Source organism: Mauremys mutica, chromosome 24 (assembly GCF_020497125.1).
Source record: "Mauremys mutica isolate MM-2020 ecotype Southern chromosome 24, ASM2049712v1, whole genome shotgun sequence".
In the NCBI taxonomy this organism is placed as follows: Eukaryota; Metazoa; Chordata; order Testudines; family Geoemydidae; genus Mauremys; species Mauremys mutica.
Genome location: NC_059095.1, coordinates 8,067,299 through 8,079,988, shown reverse-complemented (window position 1 = coordinate 8,079,988; position 12,690 = coordinate 8,067,299). Strand labels below are relative to the sequence as shown.

At 57.7% G+C, this 12,690-nt stretch overlaps 1 protein-coding gene across 2 annotated transcripts in view; it reads right to left on the bottom strand.

Annotated features, from left to right (window-relative positions):
* SEMA6B (semaphorin 6B) overlaps positions 1-12,690 on the bottom strand; it is a 91,264-nt gene that overhangs the window by 65,420 nt on the left and 13,154 nt on the right. Inside the window, exon 1 of one of the 2 annotated variants that reach the window (XM_044998867.1) lies at positions 6,464-6,786. The exons of the other annotated variant lie outside the window; for it this stretch is intronic. The gene's annotated coding sequence lies outside the window, so the exon portion shown is untranslated. Of the gene's footprint in view, positions 1-6,463; positions 6,787-12,690 lie in introns of those variants that run through there. 2 annotated transcript variants of the gene reach the window in all.

Below are 12,690 nucleotides of genomic sequence, written 5' to 3'. Positions count from 1 at the left end.
AAAAGCATGCACGAGAGTGGGTATGCACACAGCCAGCTAGGTTTCTGACAATAACGTAACTTCTGCGGCGTTGCTGTGCTCTGTTAAACAGCTGCTTCGTTTCACCCCAGCAGTGGCTGCATTTCCACAGCGGTGGAATGATTTCTACACAATACAATCAGGAAATCACACAGAGTCTTCCAGAAGGACAGGCCCTTCGCAGCGCACGCCTCGGAGATTATTTATCGCCCGTGTAAAGATGCAGGCACGTTACCACAAATTTGCCAGGCAAAGCTCAGCGAGCGCGTAGCCTGCGAAGTCGTTTCTGGGTTGCGAAGGTGGCCGGGTGGTCTGATGAGGGGGAGAGACAGGATGCCTGGGTTCTAGTCCTGGCTGCGCCACTGTTTCATTCCATGACCTTGGGCAAGTCCAATTAGCCTTCTGGTTTCCCAATTTGCATAACAGGGCTAATGACGGACTGAGACTTAATTAAATAACGGCCATGCGGTGCTTTGAGATCCTTGGATGAAGGGGGCTAGACATGAGCAATGGAGGGTATGTTACTATAGCCACCCCCCAGGAGATCAGGGTTTGTTTAGGGATGGTGCCGGGGGCGGAGGGGGGGGGTTGAGTCCAGTAGCCCCCAGTTTCCCTCAAGGGGGTAAATCTCCCCTGGGAAGAACCTGGGGGATTCTTTATGAAGGGAGCCTCACGGAGTCAATGTCATGGGGGCTTTCTGGTGGGGAGGGGGCAACCAGCCTCCCCATTTAGACGGCCCTGGGGCCCCCCACCATGGCGATCCTCCCACGAGGGGAGCCTGGAGCCCAGCTGCCGCTGTCATGCACCGGGCAGCACGGGAACTAGGCGCCCGGTTCAAGGCTCCGGCAGCAAAGGGAGGGAGGGTCGGGCTCAGAGGTTTCCGTTTCGCCCGGACTCGGCCCCGCCGTCAAGGGACGGGTCAGATGGCAGGGCCAGGAAGCAGCTGCTCTCATGCCGGGAGGGTGGGAATGTCACCCCAACCAGCTGGCAGGGTGAGCCAGCCGACCTACCCTCCAACCAAGCCTTTCTGCTTCCCCGCAGCGGAGAGCTGCGAACACCAGGACGGCAGCCAGGCCGGGCCTTACCGGACGCAGAGCGCCCCGATGCCGGGCTGGCCGGGCCTTACCGGACGCAGAGCGCCCCGATGCCGGGCTGGCCGGGGCCTTGCCGGACGCAGAGCGCCCCGATGGCGGGCAGGCCGGGGCCTTGCCGGACGCAGAGCGCCCCGATGCCGGGCAGGCCGGGCCTTGCCGGACGCAGAGCGCCCCGATGCCGGGCAGGCCGGGGCCTTGCCGGACGCAGAGCGCCCCGATGCCGGGCAGGCCGGGGCCTTGCCGGACGCAGAGCGCCCCGATGCCGGGCTGGCCGGGGCCTTGCCGGACGCAGAGCGCCCCGATGCCGGGCTCGCTGGGCATGCCCCTTCTCTAAACTGAGGGGGTCACGGCGGGCTCTGGGATCAGGACACATTCAGCCTGGAGTGACGCTGCTCAGTGGCTCACAGGAGTGTCCCCCCAAAAGCAGGGAGACGGGGGTGGGGGGCTGGATTAGCTGCTCCGTGACTCAGAGAGCAGGGTCACCCCACTCAGGCAGGGGGCTGGGCTCCCGCCTCCCACCCGTGGCGGCCCATGGCCCGGCCAGCTCATTAACACCAGGGGCTGTGTCCAAAAGGGGGCCGGCTCGCGCGGAGGGCCTGCAAACCCAGCCAGTAGCCAGTTCTCCTCTGGCACTTCCCGGCCGGATTGAATGACCCGGCTCCCAGGCCAGACAGCTCCCGGAGCCAGGGACCCACGCATCCGATTACAGGATCCGCTTACCGCTGCTGTTTATAGGACACCCCTTGTCAGGCCTGGTATAAAACATTCATCACATCCCGCTGCCTGCCTTCCTCCACCAAGAACGAAGCCGGGATGGCGGGAGGGAGGGAAGCCAGGTGTCCTCTCCAGCTCAGGTGATTCCCTTCCAGGCTCCCTTTGCCATGGTGGCAATTGGATATAGCTGCCTTCTTCACGTTCTGCCCTTGGCTGGTGCAAAGTGTTCCTGTGCCCTCCTCTGCCAGGCGCCACCCCAGAGGTGGCTGCATCACAGTGGTAGGCGGACACCCCCACCCCCTCCAAGCTCAGGGAAAGACAGGGTCCCAGTCCCACCTCCCCAACTGGCGCCTCTCACCCAACTACAACCCACCGCCCTTGAGGACGCTGTCTGGGGATTCAGGTCAGGGGTTACTAGCATTCCTCCCTAGGGGACCAATGGGTTTGAAATGGCTCCCGGATGCTCTCTGGAAAAGGGGGGCAAGGTTCCCTGCCCCTTTTCAACAGACCCCCACCCTCCGATTTCACCCCCACTACTGTAATACTAGAGTACTAGACAGTAACAGCCCCGCACGCTGCAGTAGCTTTGCGACTAGGGTGCAGGGGGCACGAGCAGAGAGGGGCCCCCTGATACGCCAATCTGCTGCCCAGGGACCCCTGTAGCCCAGGGTTATTCCCCTGGGGCCGGATCAGCCCCCTTAGACCCTCAGAGGGGCAGAAAGGAGCCAGGACCTACCGCAGGCCAGGGGCCAGGGTCCCTGGTTACTAAGCAGGAGGCTGGCATAGGCGTCAGTTCGCTCTCCGTGCCAGGGGCTGCCCAGTCCTTGCAGTGCGGAGGGAGGCCTTGGCAGCCTGCCAGATCCGCATGCCAATTTGCATATTAAATACACATCAATCTGCATACTAAGGATCAATTTGCATGGAGGAAGCATCTTGAACTTGCACCGAAGCTAAACACGAAGCGGCCGCACGAGAGGCCCGTTCCCAGGCGGGTCTTTATGGGTCCATTACTGGGGCCGGGGGTTGGATGCATGGCGGCCCTGCCACACAGCAAAGCACTATGGGAAGTGGAGTCCCCCGGCCCACACTGCCACCCACCCACCAGGCCATGCTGCAGGGGATCCTGGCCCACAGCTGGTCCTGAGGAGGAGGGGGGGGCCGAGGGGGGCTCCCCACTGCACCCACTCCTTGCTATCAGCCCAGGTGCTGCCCCCGCCCCTAGCCTGGTGCTCCTGCACGCTAGCGCTAGGCTGGCCCTCGCTCAGAGGACTGGCCGCTCATCACACTGATGATGCCATGTGTATCTCCTGGTCAGGGACAGGAGAGGGCTGGGCTGCAAACCTCCCGCCCCAAGCCCGGGACATACCACTCCCCCGCCCCATGGGCACCCCGCCCCCCCCAGCCCCGGTGCTGCCACGCTTGGCAGTGTATAAATCATGAGACCAAGGCCGCAGTTCGAGCCCAGGCAGCAACAGGTCCTCAATAGGCTCCGTGGCAGGGCCCGTAAATAATTTAGGAGGCCACTCGATCTCCCCGCCTAGCAGCTCGCTGGCTGCAGCCGGCTCCGCGGCTAATTAATTTTAATTACCGTCTTTCACTGTTTGGAAATTGGGCAGGTTTGCGCGGGGGGGGGAGTGTGTGTGCGGGGGGGGAGGGGAATCCAACCCCGGTGAGTTGCAATTAAGGGGAACAAAAAATCCTTGCTGCGCTCAGCGAATGATTTCAAGGAAATTAAAGTGTCATTTAAACCGAGCGTAGAATTACCAGGGCTGAGCGGGGGAAGGGGGCTCGGGGAGGTGAGGGGTGGGCCCATGTGGGGAGTGGATGAGAAACGCAGCCTTGCACGTGAATGACGGAGACACCGGTAATGATGGGCTCAGCTGTCCACTTCTCCCAGGGAGCATATTCTAGGCCTACTGGTTAGAGCAGAATTCCCATGGCTCCGGGAGGAGAATGTGAGCTAGTGGTTAGAGCAAAGGACTGGGAGCCAGGACTCCTGGGTTCTATTTCTAGCTCGGTTGCAACAGGCATGAGCAGGTTGCTCCACTTCTCCCTGCCTTAGATTTCCCCCTCTGTAAAAGCACCGGCCCAGATTCCTTGCCACCATACACCTTGTGGAGTCATCGCCCCCAGGCCCGGAGGCCAGGACACTGCCAGGAGGCTGCGGGAGCATTTCACACCCTCGGTGGACTGGCACCTCTACCTGCCCAGCTAGAACTCCCGGTGTCACTCACAGCTCGGCCGCCCACTCCCTGGTGACATCACTCCATCCCTCAGTGCCTCAGTCTCCCCTTCCCTGAAATGGGCAGGATGGTTCTGACTCACTTCCTGGGGTGGGAGGCTGAGCTGGGGAGTGTCTGTAACACAGCCCACAGTCCTGGCACCTGGCCCTTCCCCACCTCACCCGTTCCTGGGGGGGGTCGGTTCTGAGGGTTAACCGTGTCTTATTCCCCTCCGTCCCATGCGGTTGGCGAAGGCCAGAGCTGGCACAGGGAGCAGAGTGCCGGGCTCCGAAGAGGAGCTGGCCACTGAACAATGAATTAACAGGTCCCCACGGAGGGGAGAACAAGGCGGCTGCTGCGGAGAAGGCGAGTGCACCGGGAAAGGGCCCGGGTAACGGGGTCGGGCTCCCCTCCCCAGTGGGGAGCTGCTCCAGGAGTCCTGCCGCCCAGCATCTTCCCTGCTTCAAATCCCCAGGCCATACTCCCACTTGGGCGCAGAACCCAGGAGTCCGGTCTCCCTAGCCGCTCCGCTTGAACCACTAGGCTACGCTCCTCTGCTGAGGCTGGGAAGAAGACCCAGGAGTCCTGATCCCCAGCCTCCCTGCTCTGACCACTAGACTATGCTCCTCTGCTAGGGACGGAACTAGAACCCAGGAGTCCTGATTCCCAGCCCCCCTGCTCTAATCACTAGGACATGCTGCTTCTCCTCTGAGGCCGGGGACAGAACCCAGGGCTGGGCTGCATCCCCCAGTATTTCTCTCCCTTAAGTACTCATCTGGCTCCTCTGCATATCCGGCCTATGTGTTAATAAATATCCTGCATGGCAAGGAATTCCATTCGAATTCCTGCAGCCCCAGCCCCTCCTTTGTTCAATTTCAACCCCAGTTCCTTCTGGATCCTACATTTTCCATTAGACAAGTGGGAGCGAGCAACCGGGAAAGCCACAGATGGGGGGTGGGGGGAAGGTGGGTCCGGATGAGAACTCGCCTCCAATTTATTTTCCTGTCATCCCCCGAGAAACCCTACAATAACAGAACAACAACGAGGGACGTTGTGCTCCCAAACAATTCCACTCCAGAACCCAGCTCCTAGGGAACCCTCCGATAACAAACCAGCGGACGCAGCCCCAGCACTCAGGAACAATGACAGCCCCAGGGCTGATGACCGACCCTACAATAACAAAACCGTGCTCACAGCCCCAAGCGCTCAGTGGCAACCCTACAATAACAAACAAGTGTCCGCAAATACAGAGCTAACAGGAAACTCTACACGAGCAACCGAGCAACCAGAAACTAAGAACCAACCCAAGGATGAGAAGGGGGCGGGGGGGGGAGCAGGCCGGGAGAGAGAACCAGAGACAATATGCTGCTCATCATCCTTCTCACTATCTGAAGCCCTAATAACATTTACTTTGCTGTTGTTTTTATTTCCTCTTTAATCTTCCCTGCACCAGGTCCCGCCTGGCTGCCGGGCTCTGGGTAGGAAAACGTTCCCTTTAATTCGACACTTCCAACAACTTATTTGTAGTGCAGTAAGATGAAGGATCCACCGGAGCTCTGGAAAAGACCCCGGGGGCTGGGTGCAAGGATGGAGACCCCAATGTGGGGGCGGGGGTCGAGGGGGAAGCGAGGACAAAGCTACTGCCGGCGGCTGTGCTGGAGGAGCTCTAGAGAATCGCCCATCACCTGTGCCAGGCCCCGAGCGCCGAGTCGCCCGATCCAGCACCTCGACCGAGCCGCTGCGAGAACATTCAACAGCAGCAAAACCCCCGGTGCAGCTCCTGCTTGGCGGGACGAGCGAGGCGGCTGGATCAGGGCACGCAGGGTTAAGGAGGGAGGCAAACAGCTTTGTGTTGGCACCGGCAGGGCACTGTCCATCTATGGCCCCATCACTGCACATCTGGGCGCCTCAGTCTTCACTGGATTCCCCTACGGGAGCTGGACAGGGCTATTCTACCCATTATACAGGTGGGGGAAACGAGGCACAGAGAGACCAGGGCGCGCCTGCGCTGCAAGCCAGAGGCGGAAATGCTGGCTCAAGGGGACATACCCGTGCTCGTTTGCAGCGAGTCACCGTGCCGAAAATAACCGTGTCGCCGCAGTGGCTGGCTGCCTGATTCGTCTTCTGCGTGAGGCCCCAGGCATGGACTCAGGGTGCTTAGCACAGTGTGTGTGCGCGCGTGCATGCGCACACGCGTGTGCAAGCCTGTCCCTAGCGTGAAGCAGGCAGCATTCGGCACACAGCAGCGGCCCCCGCCCCAAGGCCATCCTTCTAAACTGACTGGAAACAACGCAGATAACCAAGCAACTCGCCAACCAAGCCAAGCGACTGGAACTGCCCTACCAGCCTCGCCCCCCCCATCCCCTCCCCCTCCCCAGCTTTGTCCCAAACTGGCATCAAGAGACTGGGACGTACCTGGCACCGGGGCACACTCAGCCGAGCGCTTGGCTACCAAATCCCAGCTCCGAGCGCTTTGGCCCCAGGCTGCCCCCGCTCAGCCCCATCGCTGGTGGGTTCGGGTGACCAGGAAGCAGCACGCAAGTGGTCGCAGGAAAAGCGACAGCTCAATGCCAGGTTGGCAGGTGACCACAGACTTCATCAGCCCAGCTCCTCTCTGAGCTACAAAGACCCCGTGGCAACAGCAGCAGCCTTGCCCAAAGCACGGTCCACTGTGGGCCGCCCGGCAGCTCCCGCCCCACACCCGAGAGGGTGTCAGCCGTGCATGCATCAAATTGCAAAACACGGCTCTTAATCTGCTGCAAAGGTAGGTGCCACTGTAAGACATGCTCATTAACTAGGTCGGGAGGTGGTGGTTGTTATTACGATTAGCCGGGGTGTATTATTAACGAGGAGTTCTCCACAACGTCATGCACCGCCAGCCCTTCCCACGCTGCAGTCCCGCCAGGCCAGGCCAGCCTCCTCCGGGAGCCAACGCTCCGAGGTCTCCGTTCCGGGGCACACCACAGATCTAGAGCTGTATTTCGCAGCCGCCACTTCAAAGGCTTTGAACTTGGCGTCTGCCCCGTGAGCTGTCAGATCCCGTTCCATTACTGACTGGGGGAGCTCACGACAGGGGCTGCAGGGAAATCAAAGCCCCAGACGGGGACATCAGCCAGCGAGGCACGCGGCGCCCGGCTTTGTAATAACTGTGAACGACACTGAGACGAAGGAATCTCAAGAGCAAAGGTGGGAAGGGGGAACCTGCAAACGATCTCCTGTGTCTCGGAGGCAATGGACCCCAGAGTCTCGCTCCTTACCCCTGGCAAGTCCCGTGCCGCGCCCGCCGGACCAGGAGAGCAGCTGGTGTTCATAAATATTATCTTAAGGATCCTGAAGTGCTTGCAGAATTCTGCCCACAGTAATGTAATGCGCTGGCTACTGTACCACCCTCCAGTAGGATCTAGCACACTGCCCTCTCCTGGGTGCAATCTGAACTGCTCCACCGTGTGTCATACACCCTATATGGAGAATCTTCTTGAGTTCAAGTGGTCTAATCCCGGCTGCGTGACAGATGGTGAAGATCTCAAAGCAGCTGTGGATGTTCGAGGACACCCAGAAATCATGTCGTCCGTCACTGCAATGCAGCCACCTCTAGGGTATAAAAGTGAGAGGAAGGGACAAAAGAACTGGGGACAATCCCCCTAACCATGCCAGGGGCTCCTCAGCTCTGTACAGGGAACAAGCCTGGACAAGGAGATTTTCAAAGGAACAAATAAAATCGGAGCGAGGAACTGGACTGCGCTCTGCAAAATCTCCCACTTGGCTTTTGGAGTCTTCTCTGAAAATCACCTATGCAGGGAACTGCCTCTAATCCAATGCATCGACCCAGTGGATGACACTGACCCTGCCGGGCCTTGAACCTGCCGCCTCAGGCGAGTAGGTATTTCCAGCCGGATGCGAGATGGCGGAGGTGCTCAGATGGCACGGACAGCTCCGGAACAGGCCAGGTTGCTGGCTGCTAATGCTGCCTGGGAACAAAGGAATATTGTTCTAGGAGTCCAACTGCACGAAGCTGCCTCCCACCTCCGGCTTTGCTCCTGTGCTGGAAGGTGAGCTGTTTCCTGGCAGGCCTAGAAATAGCTCGTTGCTCTCTGCTAGGAGCTGGGAATCCAGCCTGGAAGGAGCCCTGAGCTGTCACTGATGGCAGTCATTCCCCAGCCCTGCTTGTGCAGACCCCAACCGTGGCTTTCATCAACAACCTCCCATTAGGAACGCCAGGCAACAGATGCAGGGACCGAACCTGGGACATTCCACACCAAAAGCCCCCAGCCTTGACCCCGAAGATAAAGGCGCAGCTCAACCAGTGGGGAGTAAATAGGGGGCTGTTGCAGTGGCTGGGGCCAATGACTAGGGGAGACATGGTCACACTCACTAAGCTGGCGTGCAAAGCTTTGCCAAGGTGCTTTGCAGAGAGGTGCACCAGTGCCAGGCGAGGGTCACGTTGCAGCATCTGCTGCAGCCCCTGTCTGTGCTGCTTTGCACAACTGTTCGTGCCACTGAGGCTACGTCTACACTACCCGCCATATCGGCGGGTAGTGATCGATTTTTCAGGGATCGATATATCGCGTCTCATCTAGACGCGATATATCGATCCCCGAACGCGCTTATATCGATTCCGGAACTCCACCACCGCGAACGGCGGTGGCGGCGTCGATATGGAGAGCCCCGGAGATCGATCCTGAGTCACGTGCTCGAGGTTTCCCAAAAGCACTTGCCTACTCCTTCAATCAGAGAACAAAACTAATACCGTGTGACTCATCCAACCAATCCCATCACTCAATCCCTTGTTTGACCAATCCCAATATCTCAAATCTGAATATCAAGCCACGGTGTGGAAGAGAGATCTCAGTCCAATACATGTAAAACTATAAGACTCAGGGAAATCACACTCTCTGAAAGGCTAAATCGAGATGGAAATGGTAGAATTATCAATAACAAGGCAAAAAAGGTAGTGGAGTTGGATAAATATTGCTGTTCTGTATTTGGGGGAAAAATACATGATACAGTCTCATCATGTGGTGAGGATAACACTCTTTCCATTCCACTATCTCCAGAGGATGTTAAACAGAAGCTATTAAACTCAGATATTTTAAATCAGCAGGTCCAAATAACTCGCATCCAAGAGTTATGAAAGAGCTGGCCGAGGAGGTCACTGGACCATTAATGTTGATTTTCAATAAGTCTTGGAGCACTTGGGAAGTTCCAGAAGACTGGAAGAAAGCTAATGTTGGGCCAGTTTTTAAAAAAGGGTAAAAGGGAGAACCGGGGTAATTATAGGCCTTTCAGCCTGGCATTGATCCCAGGCAAGATAACGGAGTGGCTAATCCGGGACTTGATTAATAACAAATTAAAGGAGGGTAGTGTGACTAATGTAAATCAACATGGGTTTCCGGAAAATAGATCCCATCAAACTAACTTGTTATCTTTTTTGGATGACATTACAAGTTTAGTTAATAAAGGTAATAGTGTTGTGGTAACACATTTAGACTTCTCTCATGCGTTTGATTTGGTACCTCATGACATTTTGATACAGCGATAGAAGATGAACAGGGCACGCATTAAATGGATTAAAAACTGGCTAAATGATAGGTCTCAAAATGTAATTATAAACGGGGAAATGTCACTGAGTGGGCGTGTTTCCAGCGGGGTCCTGCAGGGATTGGTTCTTGGCCTGACGCTTTTTAACATTTGTATCAATGAGCTGGAAGAAACCATAAGATTGTCACTGATAAAGTTTGTGGATGATGCAAAAATTGGGTGAGTGGTAACTACTGAAGAGGACAGGTCAGAGTGATCTGGATCACTTGGCAAACTGAGCGCAAGCAAACAGTAAGGGCATTAATACAGCTAAATGTAAACGTACACATCCAGGAACAAAGAACGCAGACCACACTTACACTACCGGGGACTCCATCCGGGGAAGCATCAAGCCCCTGGGCCGGGAGGGCTGGGCATGAGTTTGGGACGAGGTGGAGGGGAGTTAGGGAGGGTGAAAGGCAGTGGTGGTGGGGGGTCTACCAAGGGCCCATGGCTGCCCTGGGAATTAACCCTTTAGTGCCCCGGGAACCAAGTGCTATTGTGTGCCGAGAGAGGGACCTGCTGGGATGTTCTTCCTCTGCCCCAAGTGCCTCTTCTGCTTTTATCCGAGCTCCAGTCGTAAGTGGGGGGGCACTGGAGGGACACCTGTGAGCTCCCCACTCTTCCCAGCACACGGGATTAGGGACAGCAGGGCCGGCGAGACCTCAAAGGAACCCAGCCGGGAGCAGGCTACGGGGTTGCAAATCAGTTATAGCATCACTTCCCCATACACACAGATGCACAAACCCCAGCCTCCCTTTGCACCCTGATTTCCCACCCACCCCCGCTCCCTTTTCAGCTGCATGGACCATTCCCTGCGAACACTTCAGCAGCAGAGAGAGATCACTGATGCTAAGCTACCAGGTTAAAAAAATATTCTAAGGCTTCAAAGCCTCGCCTCTCTCGCCACTTGCCCCACAATATGCTCTTATCTCCGCGGCGGGGGTCTCCCCTCGCCGCCCCAGCTCGGCCTGGCTTTGCGGAGGGCGGGGTGGCGAAGCAGAGGTGCAGGGCTGGCCAAGTGTGTTGATCCAGGCCCAAGAAACGAGGGCAAAAAAGAATAAAAATATTATTGATTCAGGCTTCCGGGGGGAGGAGCGGTTCAAAGCGAGCGGACCTTTGAGGAGGATTTCAAAGGGCTTGGGAAAGCACAGAGCGGAGATCTGTGCGTGTGCTTCACTCTCTGTGTGCACGCACGGACCCAGAGGTCTTTGGGGGTCTGCAGTGTGAGTGTGTGCGATCCGCAGAGGGGTGCGGGCGTGTACACGCCTTGTTTTGTTATTTAGGTGTGGATGCATATACCTGGGAGTCTTTGTGGGGGTGTGGTCTGCTGGGGGGTTGTGCACACAAATATACATTTCGCATGCGCACGGCTGTGCATCGTTGTGTGTGTATTTGTGTGACTTGCAAGGATATGTATCTGTGTCCTGCATGCGTCTGTGTATCGGTGTCCGTGTGCGCGCTTAGCCATGGGGCTTTGAGGATGGATAGCATGTACATCTGTGATTTACAAGGGTGTGGAGCATCCCTGTGTGTGCTGTAGTCAGCAGCTGCACGGATTGCACACGGAGGCATGTGGGAGCGGTGGGTCATTCAGAATCAAGGCTTTATTCAATGAGTTGCACCTCCGGTTCTGCCTGCAAACCGATCACCGCGGTCCCAAATTTATTTGTCAGTCAAAATTCACCACACACTCATTCCGGGGCTGCAGGGCAGGGACTTTGCAGATCTGATCTCTTCGCTGACCCGACAGGCAGGTCGCATGGCATCGCCTTTCTGCCTCCGACTGGATGAGCAAAGTGCCTTGAATTCGGAAGCAGGTGCAAACCTCTCGTGATCTGCCAACGACGACCTGCCTGCTAATAAAAGGCGCCCGCTCCACACCGACTCCTGCGCATTGCTAGAAAGCGAACGCAGGGCTTTGGGGGCAGGGGAGAGGGAGTTTGTTACAAAATTCAGATGACCGGTCAGGCCCAATTTCGCTCGGCGGCGGTGTGCGACGCGTGTGTGGCGGTGTGCGTAGCGTGGCTGTGCGGTGTACGCGAGTGTGTCTCTGGGGGCCTAGGGGGATCTGTGCTGAATTTAGCAGGAGTCCGGTGAGTGGTGCATGCTGTGGTGTCACCGTGTGTAGTATCCATGTGTTTGTGGTGTTGTGCCAGGCGTGTCTGCAGGAGCACGGCTGCGGGTGCGCAGGTGCAGGTGTGCCCGTGTGTGTGTGTATATGATGTGCACATGTCTGTGTGTGTGTGTGGGGGGGATGTGTGCAGTTTGAGGGCGTGTCTCTCTCTCTGGGGGCGGGTGGGTGGACAAACAGGGCAGAAAAATGAGCCCATTACAGCAAACTAGAAGTGAGGGGTGGGAGACAGCCAGGGGAGCAGAGCATTCTGGGACAGCTCCTCATCGCCATGCACAGGGATTAACATGCAGCTCCCAGCGCATGGAGATGAGAATACACACCCGGGCTAGGCAGGCCTTTGAGGATCTGTCTGCCACGCTTGGGAATGGGAATGCCGGGGACTGGGGTGCTGGGGGACGGGGAGATGGATGGACAGATGGAGGGGGCTGGTTTGACTGAGGGGGAGCGGACAGTGATGGGGGGTGAGAGGGCAGATGGGGGCTGGTTTGACCGGTGGGGGGGGGAGCGGACAGTGATGGGGGTGAGAGGGCAGATGGGGGGCTGGTTTGACTGGGGGGAGCAGACAGTGATGGGGGTGAGAGGGCAGATGGGGGGCTGGTTTGCCTGGGGGAAGCTGACAGTGATGGGGGGGTGAGAGGGCAGATGGGGGGCTGGTTTGACTGGGGGGAAGCTAACAGTGGGGGGGGGTGGGAGGGCAGATGGGGGGCTGGTTTGACTGGGGGGAAGCTGACAGTGATGGGGGGTGAGAGGGCAGGTGGGGGGGCTGGTTTGCCTGGGGGGTAGTGGACAGTGATGGGGTGAGAGGGCAGGTGGGGGGCTGGTTTGCCTGGGGGGCTGTGGACAGTGATGGGGTGAGAGGGCAGATCGGGGCTGGTTTGACAGGGGGGAGCGGACAGTGATGGGGGGTGAGAGGGCAGGTGGGGGGGCT